Source organism: Oncorhynchus nerka, unplaced genomic scaffold (genome assembly GCF_034236695.1).
Source record: "Oncorhynchus nerka isolate Pitt River unplaced genomic scaffold, Oner_Uvic_2.0 unplaced_scaffold_909, whole genome shotgun sequence".
Lineage (NCBI taxonomy): Eukaryota > Metazoa > Chordata > Actinopteri > Salmoniformes > Salmonidae > Oncorhynchus > Oncorhynchus nerka.
This window is the reverse complement of record NW_027040391.1, coordinates 45,176-58,135: the sequence shown is the minus strand read 5'-3', so window position 1 is coordinate 58,135 and position 12,960 is coordinate 45,176. Positions and strand designations below refer to the sequence as shown.

General features: G+C 43.7%; 1 non-coding gene and 2 pseudogenes across 1 annotated transcript; 2 read left to right on the top strand and 1 right to left on the bottom strand.

Moving 5' to 3' along the window:
• The window catches only part of LOC135570723 (FMR1-interacting protein NUFIP1-like), a 28,416-nt pseudogene extending 26,564 nt beyond the window's left edge, over positions 1–1,852 (bottom strand).
• A 1,899-nt stretch (positions 1,853–3,751) lies between these two features.
• Positions 3,752–12,960, top strand: part of LOC135570726 (nucleolar protein 58-like) — a 10,342-nt pseudogene continuing 1,133 nt past the window's right edge.
• Positions 12,203–12,282, top strand: LOC135570728 (small nucleolar RNA SNORD11B). The gene has a single exon (XR_010463581.1). It is a non-coding gene; the product is annotated as a small nucleolar RNA SNORD11B (small nucleolar RNA).

Genomic DNA, 12,960 nt, shown 5'->3' with positions numbered 1-12,960 from the left:
CTGAGGCTGTTCTGAGGGGGTTGCAACTCAATATTAGAGAAGAGTTCTTCATGTCTTATGCACTCGGTGTACTTTGTATCCCTCATTTACTCCAGTGTTATCATTATTTTTGCAGTTACCAGTGTTAATGGCTTGTTTATTGTTTTACTCCATGTGTAACTCTCTGTTGTTGTTTGTGTCACACTGCTTTGCGTTATCTTGGCCAGGTCTTAATTGCAAATGAGAACTTGTTCTCAACTGGCCTAGCTGGTTTTAAATAAAGGTGCAATAAAATAAAAAATATATATCAGAGACCTGGCTTTTGGTTTGATGGTGGATTTACTACCTTTTTTCCCACGGTTGTTGGGACGACCATAGTCCTGCCTTCCGCCTCCGTGTCCACGATGGAAGTTCTGGCCTGTGGGTCAAAGGTCAAAACAACAATATTATGACTTGCCGACCTTCTGCTGGGTGCAGTTCAGTCATCACCAATCTGACACTTCTGTTCTGTTAATAATGATGCAGGATCTCCTCTGCCCAGATACTGGTTCAACCCAGACGTGAACCAGCATCTCTCTGCCCAGATACTGGTTCAACCGTGAACCAGCATCTCCTCTGCCCAGATACTGGTTCAACCAGACGTGAACCAGCATCTCCTCTGCCCAGATACTGGTTCAACCCAGACGTGAACCAGCATCTCCTCTGCCCAGATACTGGTTCAACCCAGACGTGAACCAGCATCTCCTCTGCCCAGATACTGGTTCAACCCAGAAGTGAACCAGCATCTCCTCTGCCCAGATACTGGTTCAACCTAGACGTGAACCAGCATCTCCTCTGCCCAGATACTGGTTCAACCCAGAAGTGAACCAGTATCTCCTCTGCCCAAATGATATGTACATTACTAGGTAAAGCTCCGCCTTATCTCAGTTCACTGGTCACGATGGCAACACCCATCCGTAGCACGCGCTCCAGTAGGTGTATCTCACTGATCATCCCTAAAGCTTTAAAGCTTTGTTTTTATTTATTTACTTTTCTGCTCTTTTGCACACCAATATCTCTACCTGTACATGACCATCTGATCATTTATCACCCCAGTGTTAATCTGCAAAATTGTATTATTTGCCTACCTCCTCATGCCTTTTGCACACAATGTATATAGACTCCCCTTTTTTTTCTACTGTGTTATTGACTTGTTAATTGTTTACTCCATGTGTAACTCTGTGTTGTCTGTTCACACTGCTATGCTTTATCTTGGCCAGGTCGCAGTTGCAAATGAGAACTTGTTCTCAACTAGCCTACCTGGTTAAATAAAGGTGAAATAAAAATAAATAAATAAATTACAGGGTGCCAAGCTTGGTCAGCCCTACTGACCTACTCCACTAACTGGCGTCATGAGGGTTTACTTCAACAGACCTGATTGGTATAGGTCATAGTAGTCCACCAGGGGCTCTCAGCCAGGCACGTGTCAACCTAGGGACCGTGCAAAGAAGCCTCTTTACCAGGCCGCTGCTAGAACCATAACTCTCCTAGTTAGTATAATACTCACCATATGAGCCTCTGGGTCGACCTGGTCCGGGGCCGCAGTTCCAGTGTTCTCCCTGGCCGTTGTATCTCCACGGCTCGGACGGTGGCTCGTACCAGTTCCACATACCGGGCTGGAAGTTGCTCGGAGGTGGAAGGAACGTTGGCGGACTCACCATCGAACCCGGAGGAGGAGAGACAAAGTTCGGCGGAGGGTAGCTTCCAAAATCATTCATGATGTAGGTGGCGCCTCTTCTTCAATGTTATGTGGATTCAATTCGTTTGTATAAATGTTTGTCCAGCTACGACCGCGGAGGTATAATAAGAACCGCTACAACACATGTGTTTCTGCTCCCGTTGCCGCGTTCACGTGATAGTCGTAACTAGGAAACACTGAAATTTCCGAATATGCACGTATTGGTTGTACTTATGTACACGTGCCGCTTTCAACCAGTCAGCAAGTCGGACATTTCTGAGTTTCCTAGTTCCGATTGGCACATGAACGCCACAAGTTTACATCTGCAAAGCGTGTTCACCAGACTGAACGTCATATCCGCTCGTTTACAAAAACCAAAAACAATTCAATAATATCATTATTTGAAGTAACAACGATTTAGGCATAATGAAAATTTACCATAACTCGTGTAGTTTATGAAAACTAACTCATGTAGAATTATATCTGCCCTATGTACATAGTGATTGTACATTGGTCTCTTTAATAAGATTTACATACCGTTTTACTCACTTTTTATTTTATTTCGCCTTTATTTAACCAGGTAGGCTTGTTGAGAACAAGTTCTCATTTGCAACTGCGACCTGGCCAAGATAAAGCATAGCAGTGTGAACAGACAACACAGAGTTACACATGGAGTAAACAATTAACAAGTCAATAACATAGTAGAAAAAAAAGAATCTTTATACATTGTGTGCAAAAGGCATGAGGAGGTAGGCGAATAATTACAATTTTGCAGATTAACACTGGAGTGATAAATGATCAGATGGTCATGTACAGGTAGAGATATTGGTGTGCAAAAGAGCAGAAAAGTAAATAAAATAAAAACACTATGGGGATGAGGTAGGTAACTTGGGTGGGCTATTTACCGATAGACTATGTACAGCTGCAGCGATCGGTTAGCTGCTCAGATAGCAGATGTTTAAAGTTGGTGAGGGAGATAAAGTCTCAACTTCAGCGATTTTGCAATTCGTTCCAGTCACAGGCAGCAGAGTACTGGAACGAAAGGCGGCCAAATTAGGTTTTGGCTTTAGGGATGATCAGTGAGATACACCTGCTGGAGCGCGTGCTACGGGTGGGTGTTGCCATTGTGACCAGTGAACTGAGAAGGCAGAGCTTTACCTAGCATGGACTTGTAGATGACCTGGAGCCAGTGGGTCTGGCGACGAACATGTAGCGAGGGCCAGCCGACTAGAGCATACAAGTCGCAGTGGTGGGTGGTATAAGGTGCTTTAGTAACAAAACGGATGGCACTGTGATAAACTGCATCCAGTTTGCTGAGTAGAGTGTTGGAAGCTATTTTGTAGATGCAAGTCGAGGATCGGTAAGATAGTCAGTTTTACTAGGGTAAGTGAAGGACGGAATAGAAAGCAGACTCTAGATTTGATTTTGGATTGGAGATGTTTGATATGAGTCTGGAAGGAGAGTTTACAGTCTAGCCAGACACTGTTAGGGTTGCGTAAATTCAAATCTGGTATCAGGATAAATATAAAAATGAGTCACCGATTTTATACTATGTATTTTTTTATTAGCTACAGTGCCTTGCGAAAGTATTCGGCCCCCTTGAACTTTGCGACCTTTTGCCACATTTCAGGCTTCAAACATAAAGATATAAAACTGTATTTTTTTGTGAAGAATCAACAACAAGTGGGACACAATCATGAAGTGGAACGACATTTATTGGATATTTCAAACTTTTTTAACAAATCAAAAACTGAAAAATTGGGCGTGCAAAAATTACTACCATAGCTGACCCTGTAAAACAACTAACTGGTGTGTGACAGTAAACTTTTATTTATACGTTTTTTATTTTGGATTCATTCCTGTCTTACTTTCGGGGGATTTGCGTGTATCGTTTTGTACTGCAAGGTTTTACTGTATGGAAGGAACATGCACTGTTGGCGCTAGGAACATAAGCGCGATAACAACTGCAAAATACGTGTACGCGATTCGCGACCAAAATGTTCTCGTCGGATTTGTTTGTCTCCAAATAGTTCACTCTGCCACTTCTCGCGATGTTAGAGAGAGGACGTGCTTCCGGGTGAGGCACACAGATCACCGCGTGGAACACATTCCCGTTGGAACTGCGACTAGCGAAGGCTTTCTAGGAGATAAGTTTGTTTCGGGTTTAAACTTGGTGAAAAAGCGTCAGAGATGCTTGTTTTATTTGAAACCGCTGCTGGTTATGCAATATTTAAAGTGAGTATTTAGCTAAAGTTATATTCTAATAATTTTAGATGGGTGCATGACAATTTTCAATCATTGAACCGGGTTCGCGGTGTAGCTAGCTAAATACCTTGTTTTCCTGGAGTAGCTAGATATTGTATTAAAATACAAAGTATTTCAATGTCAAGACCTGTTTAACATTGTTTATAGTACACATGGCTTCTCTATTTAGGTCGTCGTGGTAGTTCTCGCATGCAAACCTTTACCGCAACAAGGCCTTCTCATTCAACACGCTGCAGTTAAGCAACCACGTTGCATGTGGCAAGTTACCTAGATCTGCTGGATATACAGATACTTTGCTACCTTGGACTTGGCTTTAGTAATTATGCAACTATTTCAACCCGTTCTATTTTCGAAGTTAAATAATTTATTTGTTGCCAATGTTTACCCAACATTTCAAATAGGCTTCTCTTCCAAGTTAGCATAACTGGTGCGTGGTACTTTGGAGGGACCGCGTGCTGGCTTTCTTATCACACATTACTGACGGGTTTTAATGACAACACATGTAAACCGAGTTGAGTTAATGCAATTAATGTATGGTATGCCCGTGTACTTGATAGAACTTTAACCTTGTTTTGTTTCAGGTCCTCGATGAGTCAAAGCTCCAAGAGGTGGACAGTTTATGGAAGGAGTTCGAGACTCCGGAGAAGGCCAACAAAGTGTGAGTTATGTCTGAGAGAGGAGTGTTTAGAGGGGAATACGTTGTCAATGAACAGTAGTATTACACATTATCAGCATAAGGAACATGTTTCTGGAGTTGACAAATAACATGTCGCCACCATTTCTCCTTCCAGAGTGAAGTTGAAGCACTTTGAGAAATTCCAGGACACAACAGAGGCCTTGGCAGGTAGACAGAATACTTTCACCTCTCCTGTTGTTGCTCACTATAGTTTACCAGTTAGTGCACAAGGGCTGTCAGTCAAGGCTTCTGCATGCTTCAGCTAGGTGAACCAACAGCGTGTTCACATACTCCCTTAATTAAAAGACCGTTGCTTGAAAAATGAGAAAAGCGGCAATAGTAGTGTTTGTCCAACTTGAGAAGCCATAGCCAGTATACACTTCCTCAAACTAGTCAGAAATAATTGAAGATGGCTCAAGAAATGGCATATTTTTTTCCTTATTTTTACAATTTTAAATCTACGTAAGCTGTGCAGTATTTATGAAGTTTGAAAATGTGCATGGAAAACGAGTATCGTTGAAGTTTTTATTTTATTTTTTATTTAACTAGGCAAGTCGGTTAAGAACAAATTCTTATTTTCAATGACGGCCTAGGAACAGTGGGTTAACTGCCTGTTCAGGGGCAGAACGACAGATTTGTACCTTGTCAGTTCGGGGGTTTGAACTTGCAACCTTCCGGTTACCAGTCCAACGCTCTAACCGCTAGACCACCCTGCCGCCCCAAACATCCGGGGAAAACACCTGACCGAAGACCAAACAAACACGCTTCTGAAGATATGCACTAACTAACCCCAACTGTTTGGGATGGGAAGCATGCAGAAGCCTTTAGGTGTTCAGCAGTATTCCTCACTACAGCTGAGACCACAGCTAACCTTAACCATCATAACAAACACTGACAGCAGCCGGTTGTTGAACTCACCCCCTAACAATGTTGAGTCTATGAATAGATGCATATTACTAATGTCCCGTGTCTAAATGTTGGAACTATAACAGTCGTTTGTATATGTAGTGTATGTGGACACCCTGTCAAATTAGTGGATTCGGTTATTTTAGCCACATCCGTTGCTGACAGGTTTATAAAATCGAGCACACAGCCATGCAATCTCCATAGACAAACATTGCCGTCAGAGCAGCTCACAGATCACTGCACCTGAACACAGCCCATCTGTAAACAGCTACCTACCTCATCCCCATACTGTATTTATTTATCTTGCTCCTTTGCACCCCAGTATCTCTAATTGCATATTAATTTCTGCCTTACTAGAGTTGTCCCGGTTAACTAAGCGCTGTTATTGTGAAGTGGAAACGTCTAGGAGCAACAACGGCTCAGCCGCAACGTGGTAGACCACACGAGCTCACAGAACTAGACTCCCGAGTGCTGTAGCGTGTACACGTCTCTCCTGTCCTCATGTTGTAACTATATCTCTCCTGTGTCCAGCGGCCACGGCCATGACGGAAGGGAAGATGGGGAAGAGTCTGAAGAAGGTCCTGAAGAAAGTGGTGGCTAAAGAAGCTCATGAACAGCTGGCCATCAGCGACGCTAAGCTGGGGGGGCGTCATCAAGGAGAAGTTGAACCTGAGCTGTGTCCACAGCCCTGCGGTGGCAGAGCTGATGAGAGGCATCAGGACACAGATGGAGTCCCTGATCACTGGGCTGCCCCCCCGGGAGATCAGCGCCATGTCTCTGGGACTGGCTCACAGGTAGGGTGGAACACAGACAACGCTTGGTGTTTTGGATTTATTAGGATCCCATTAAATGGCGCCAACTGGTCTTATAACAAAAGACCTCATTACAAACACTTTATAATTGACTCACATCAATATGTAGTGTGTGTGTTGCCGATGATTATATCATGCTGTCTGAAACCTGGTGTGGATTTCCTCAGCATTCGTCACTACCCCTGAGGCAGCACCTCCCTCTGTCGTATTCATAGAAGACCTGAAAGGCTGCTATGGCAGATCCTGACCTGTTTCTGTTTCCTCAGTTTGTCCCGCTACAAGCTGAAGTTCAGCCCTGACAAAGTGGATACCATGATCGTTCAAGCTATCTGTAAGTACCTCCTCTTAGACCAGGGATGGGCATCTTTGATGGGGGTGGGGGCCACAAAAACCTCACGAGGGGCCGCAACACATCTCACATCAGTACCCCCCACCTTGCAAGCAAAACATTTTAGCGGCCCCCTCGCGTGACAGTGAAGAGAATTTCACTTTTAGCGTTCATTTCCTACAACAACTGCACATTAGTGCAGTTTTTATAAGATGACTGATCAATGAGCCCTGGTCGGTAATTCGACTACTGTGATTGGTTAGTTAGTCGAGGCTGACAGGCCAATGAGGTGAGTTCTCTCCCCAGTACAGGGATGTGGGTCCGCGGGCCTATAGGAGGTGGGCCAGTGGAAGCCTGTTGCTCATCCCTGTCCTCTGTCCATGTAAAGGGACAACATAATAGTATTATGGTCTGTAGCTCAGTAACAGGTGTAACTAGTATTATGGGCTGTAGCTCAGTAACAGGTGTAACTAGTATTATGGTCTGTAGCTCAGTAACAGGTGTAACTAGTATTATGGTCTGTAGCTCAGTAACAGGTGTGACTAGTATTATGGTCTGTAGCTCAGTAACAGGTGTGACTAGTATTATGGTCTGTAGCTCAGTAACAGGTGTGACTAGTATTATGGTCTGTAGACAGGTGTGACTAGTATTATGGTCTGTAGCTCAGTAACAGGTGTAACTAGTATTATGGTCTGTAGCTCAGTAACAGGTGTAACTAGTATTATGGTCTGTAGCTCAGTAACAGGTGTGACTAGTATTATGGTCTGTAGCTCAGTAACAGGTGTAACTAGTATTATGGTCTGTAGCTCAGTAACAGGTGTGACTAGTATTATGGTCTGTAGCTCAGTAACAGGTGTGACTAGTATTATGGTCTGTAGCTCAGTAACAGGTGTGACTAGTATTATGGTCTGTAGCTCAGTAACAGGTGTGACTAGTATTATGGTCTGTAGACAGGTGTGACTAGTATTATGGTCTGGAGACAGGTGTGACTAGTATTATGGCTGTAGACAGGTGTGACTAGTATTATGGCTGTAGCTCAGTAACAGGTGTGACTAGTATTATGGTCTGGAGACAGTGTGACTAGTATTATGGTCTGTAGACAGGTGTGACTAGTATTATGGTCTGGAGACAGGTGTGACTAGTATTATGGTCTGTAGACAGGTGTGACTAGTATTATGGTCTGTAGACAGGTGTGACTAGTATTATGGTCTGTAGACAGGTGTGACTAGTATTATGGTCTGTATTATGGTAGACAGGTGTGACTAGTATTATGGTCTGTAGACAGGTGTGACTAGTATTATGGTCTGTAGACAGGTGTGACTAGTATTATGGTCTGTAGACAGGTGTAACTAGTATTATGGTCTGTATGGTCTGTAGACAGGTGTGACTAGTATTATGGTCTGTAGACAGGTGTGACTAGTATTATGGTCTGTAGCTCAGTAACAGGTGTGACTAGTATTATGGTCTGTAGCTCAGTAACAGGTGTGACTAGTATTATGGTCTGTAGACGGGTGTGACTAGTATTATGGTCTGGAGACGGGTGTGACTAGTATTATGGTCTGTAGACAGGTGTGACTAGTATTATGGGCTGTAGCTCAGTAACAGGTGTAACTAGTATTATGGGCTGTAGCTCAGTAACAGGTGTAACTAGTATTATGGTCTGTAGCTCAGTAACAGGTGTAACTAGTATTATGGTCTGTAACAGGTGTGACTAGTATTATGGTCTGCTCAGTAGCAGGTGTGACTAGTATTATGGTCTGTAGACAGGTGTAACTAGTATTATGGGTTGTAGCTCAGTAACAGGTGTAACTAGTATTATGGTCTGTAGCTCAGTAACAGGTGTAACTAGTATTATGGTCTGTAGCTCAGTAACAGGTGTGACTAGTATTATGGTCTGTAGCTCAGTAACAGGTGTAACTAGTATTATGGTCTGTAGCTCAGTAACAGGTGTGACTAGTATTATGGTCTGTAGCTCAGTAACAGGTGTGACTAGTATTATGGTCTGTAGACAGGTGTGACTAGTATTATGGTCAGTAACAGGTGTGACTAGTATTATGGTCTGTAGCTCACAGGTGTGACTAGTATTATGGGCTAGAGACAGGTGTGACTAGTATTATGGTCTGTAGACAGGTGTGACTAGTATTATGGTCTGTAGACAGGTGTGACTAGTATTATGGTCTGTAGACAGGTGTGACTAGTATTATGGTCTGTATACAGGTGTGACTAGTATTATGGTCTGTAGACAGGTGTGACTAGTATTATGGTCTGTAGACAGGTGTGACTAGTATTATGGTCTGTAGACAGGTGTGACTAGTATTATGGTCTGTAGACAGGTGTGACTAGTATTATGGTCTGTAGACAGGTGTGACTAGTATTATGGTCTGTAGACAGGTGTGACTAGTATTATGGTCTGTAGACAGGTGTGACTAGTATTATGGTCTGTAGTAACAGGTGTGACTAGTATTATGGTCTGTAGACAGGTGTGACTAGTATTATGGTCTGTAGACAGGTGTGACTAGTATTATGGTCTGTAGACAGGTGTGACTAGTATTATGGTCTGTAGCTCAGTAACAGGTGTGACTAGTATTATGGTCTGTAGCTCAGTAACAGGTGTGACTAGTATTATGGTCTGTAGACAGGTGTGACTAGTATTATGGTCTGTAGACAGGTGTGACTAGTATTATGGTCTGTAGCTCAGTAACAGGTGTGACTAGTATTATGGTCTGTAGCTCAGTAACAGGTGTGACTAGTATTATGGTCTGTAGCTCAGTAACAGGTGTGACTAGTATTATGGGTCTGTAGCTCAGACGGGTGTGACTAGTATTATGGTCTGAGACGGGTGTGACTAGTATTATGGTCTGGAGACAGGTGTGACTAGTATTATGGTTGTAGCTCAGTAACAGGGGTGTAACTAGTATTATGGGCTGTAGCTCAGTAACAGGTGTAACTAGTATTATGGTCTGTAGACAGGTGTGACAGTAATGGTCTGGAGAGGTGTAACTAGTATTATGGTCTGTAGACAGGTGTAACTAGTATTATGGGTTGTAGCTCAGTAACAGGTGTAACTAGTATTATGGTCTGTAGCTCAGTAACAGGTGTAACTAGTATTATGGGATGTAACAGGTGTAACTAGTATTATGGGCTGTAGCTCAGTAGCAGGTGTGACTAGTATTATGGGCTGTAGACAGGTGTAACTAGTATTATGGGCTGTAGCTCAGTAACAGGTGTAACTTGTATTATGGTCTGTAGCTCAGTAACAGGTGTGACTAGTATTATGGTCTGTAGCTCAGTAACAGGTGTGACTAGTATTATGGTCTGTAGCTCAGTAACAGGTGTGACTAGTATTATGGTCTGTAGCTCAGTAACAGGTGTGACTAGTATTATGGTCTGTAGACAGGTGTGACTAGTATTATGGTCTGTAGACAGGTGTGACTAGTATTATGGTCTGTAGACAGGTGTGACTAGTATTATGGTCTGTAGACAGGTGTGACTAGTATTATGGTCTGTAGACAGGTGTGACTAGTATTATGGTCTGTAGACAGGTGTAACTAGTATTATGGTCTGCTCAGACAGGTGTGACTAGTATTATGGTCTGTAGACAGGTGTGACTAGTATTATGGTCTGTAGACAGGTGTGACTAGTATTATGGTCTGTAGACAGGTGTGACTAGTATTATGGTCTGAGACGGGTGTGACTAGTATTATGGTCTGTAGCTCAGTAACAGGTGTGACTAGTATTATGTCTGGCTCAGTAACAGGTGTGACTAGTATTATGGTCTGTAGCTCAGTAACAGGGTGCTAGTATTATGGTCAACAGGTGTGACTAGTATTATGGCTGTAGCTCAGTAACAGGTGTGACTAGTATTATGGTCTGTAGCTCAGTAACAGGTGTGACTAGTATTATGGTCTGTGTCAGACAGGTGTGACTAGTATTATGGTCTGCAGACAGGTGTGACTAGTATTATGGTCTGTAGCAGGTGTGACTAGTATTATGGTCTGGAACAGGTGTGACTAGTATTATGGTCTCAGCTCAGACAGGTGACTAGTATTATGGTCTGTAGCTCAGTAACAGGTGTGACTAGTATTATGGTCTGTAGACGGGGTGTGACTAGTATTATGGTCTGTAGACGGGTGTGACTAGTATTATGGTCTGGAGACGGGTGTGACTAGTATTATGGTCTGTAGACAGGTGTAACTAGTATTATGGGTTGTAGCTCAGTAACAGGTGTAACTAGTATTATGGGCTGTAGCTCAGTAACAGGTGTAACTAGTATTATGGTCTGTAGACAGGTGTGACTAGTATTATGGTCTGGAGACAGGTGTGACTAGTATTATGGTCTGTAGACAGGTGTGACTAGTATTATGGGCTGTAGCTCAGTAACAGGTGTAACTAGTATTATGGGCTGTAGCTCAGTAACAGGTGTAACTTGTATTATGGTCTGTAGGAGACAGGTGTGACTAGTATTATGGGCTGTAGCTCAGTAACAGGTGTAACTAGTATTATGGTCTGTAGACAGGTGTGACTAGTATTATGGTCTGTAGCTCAGTACAGGTGTAACTAGTATTATGGGCTGTAGCTCAGTAACAGGTGTAACTAGTATTATGGGCTGTAGCTCAGTAACAGGTGTAACTAGTATTATGGGCTGTAGCTCAGTAACAGGTGTGACTAGTATTATGGTCTGTAGCTCAGTAACAGGTGTGACTAGTATTATGGGCTGTAGCTCAGTAACAGGTGTAACTAGTATTATGGTCTGTAGCTCAGTAACAGGTGTAACTAGTATTATGGTCTGCTCAGACAGGTGTAACTAGTATTATGGGCTGTAGCTCAGTAGCAGGTGTAACTAGTATTATGGTAGCTCAGTAACAGGGTGTAACTAGTATTATGGGCTGTAGCTCAGTAGCAGGTGTGACTAGTATTATGGTCTGTAGCAGGTGTAACTAGTATTATGGGCTGTAGCTCAGTAACAGGTGTAACTAGTATTATGGTCTGTAGACAGGTGTAACTAGTATTATGGGCTGTAGCTCAGTAACAGGTGTAACTAGTGTTTTGATCTGTGCAGCTCTGCTGGATGACCTGGACAAGGAGCTCAACAACTACATCATGCGCTGTAGGGAGTGGTACGGCTGGCACTTCCCTGAGGTGGGGAAGATCATCACTGACAACCTGGCCTACTGCAAGAGTGTCCGGAAGATAGGCGCTCGTACCAACGTGGCAACCACCGACCTGTCTGAGCATCTCCCCGAGGAGGTGGAGGCAGAGGTCAAACTGGCTGCAGAGATCTCCATGGGAACGGAGGTGTCAGAGGAGGACATCGGCAACATCATGCACCTGTGTGACCAGGTGATAGAGATTACAGAGTACCGCACCCAACTGTACGACTATCTGAAGAACAGGATGATGGCTATCGCTCCCAACCTGACTGTCATGGTGGGGGAACTGGTAGGGGCACGGCTCATCTCTCACGCTGGTGAGTCATGATCTAACGGCCAATCACACAGCAGGAATCATTCACAACACAAAACAAGCGGTGATTAATATGACTATATGTCACAATCCTGAAACCTGATGCTTTTCAGTCACTACCTCATCTGAGCTTGAATTAAAACCTTTACCTGGACACCTGTAGTAGGCAGCTGGAAACGCCCAAACTGCTCCTACATGCTCTGGTTCTCTCTGACAGGGTCCCTGTTGAACCTGGCCAAGCACCCGGCCTCCACAGTCCAGATCCTGGGAGCAGAGAAGGCCCTGTTCAGAGCCCTGAAGACGCGCAGAGACACGCCCAAATATGGTCTCATCTACCACGCCTCTGGTGGGACAGACTCGGCCAAGAACAAGGGCAAGGTGAGGCTTTTGTTCCAGCCATCACTAGAAGTAGAATGTCTCCACACTACAGTACTGTTGTCATGTTCCAGGTGTGATCTAGTTCTAATCAGAATGTCTCTCCACAGTACTGTTGTCATGTTCCAGGTGTGATCTAATCAGAATGTCTCTCCACACTACAGTACTGTTGTCGTGTTCCAGGTGTGATCTAATCAGAATGTCTCTCCACACTACAGTACTGTTGTCGTGTTCCAGGTGTGATCTAGTTCTAATCAGAATGTCTCTCCACTCCCACAGTACTGTTGTCGTGTTCCAGGTGTGATCTAGTTCTAATCAGAATGTCTCTCCACACTACAGTACTGTTGTCGTGTTCCAGGTGTGATCTAGTTCTAATCAGAATGTCTCTCCACACTACAGTACTGTTGTCGTGTTCCAGGTGTGATCTAGTTCTAATCAG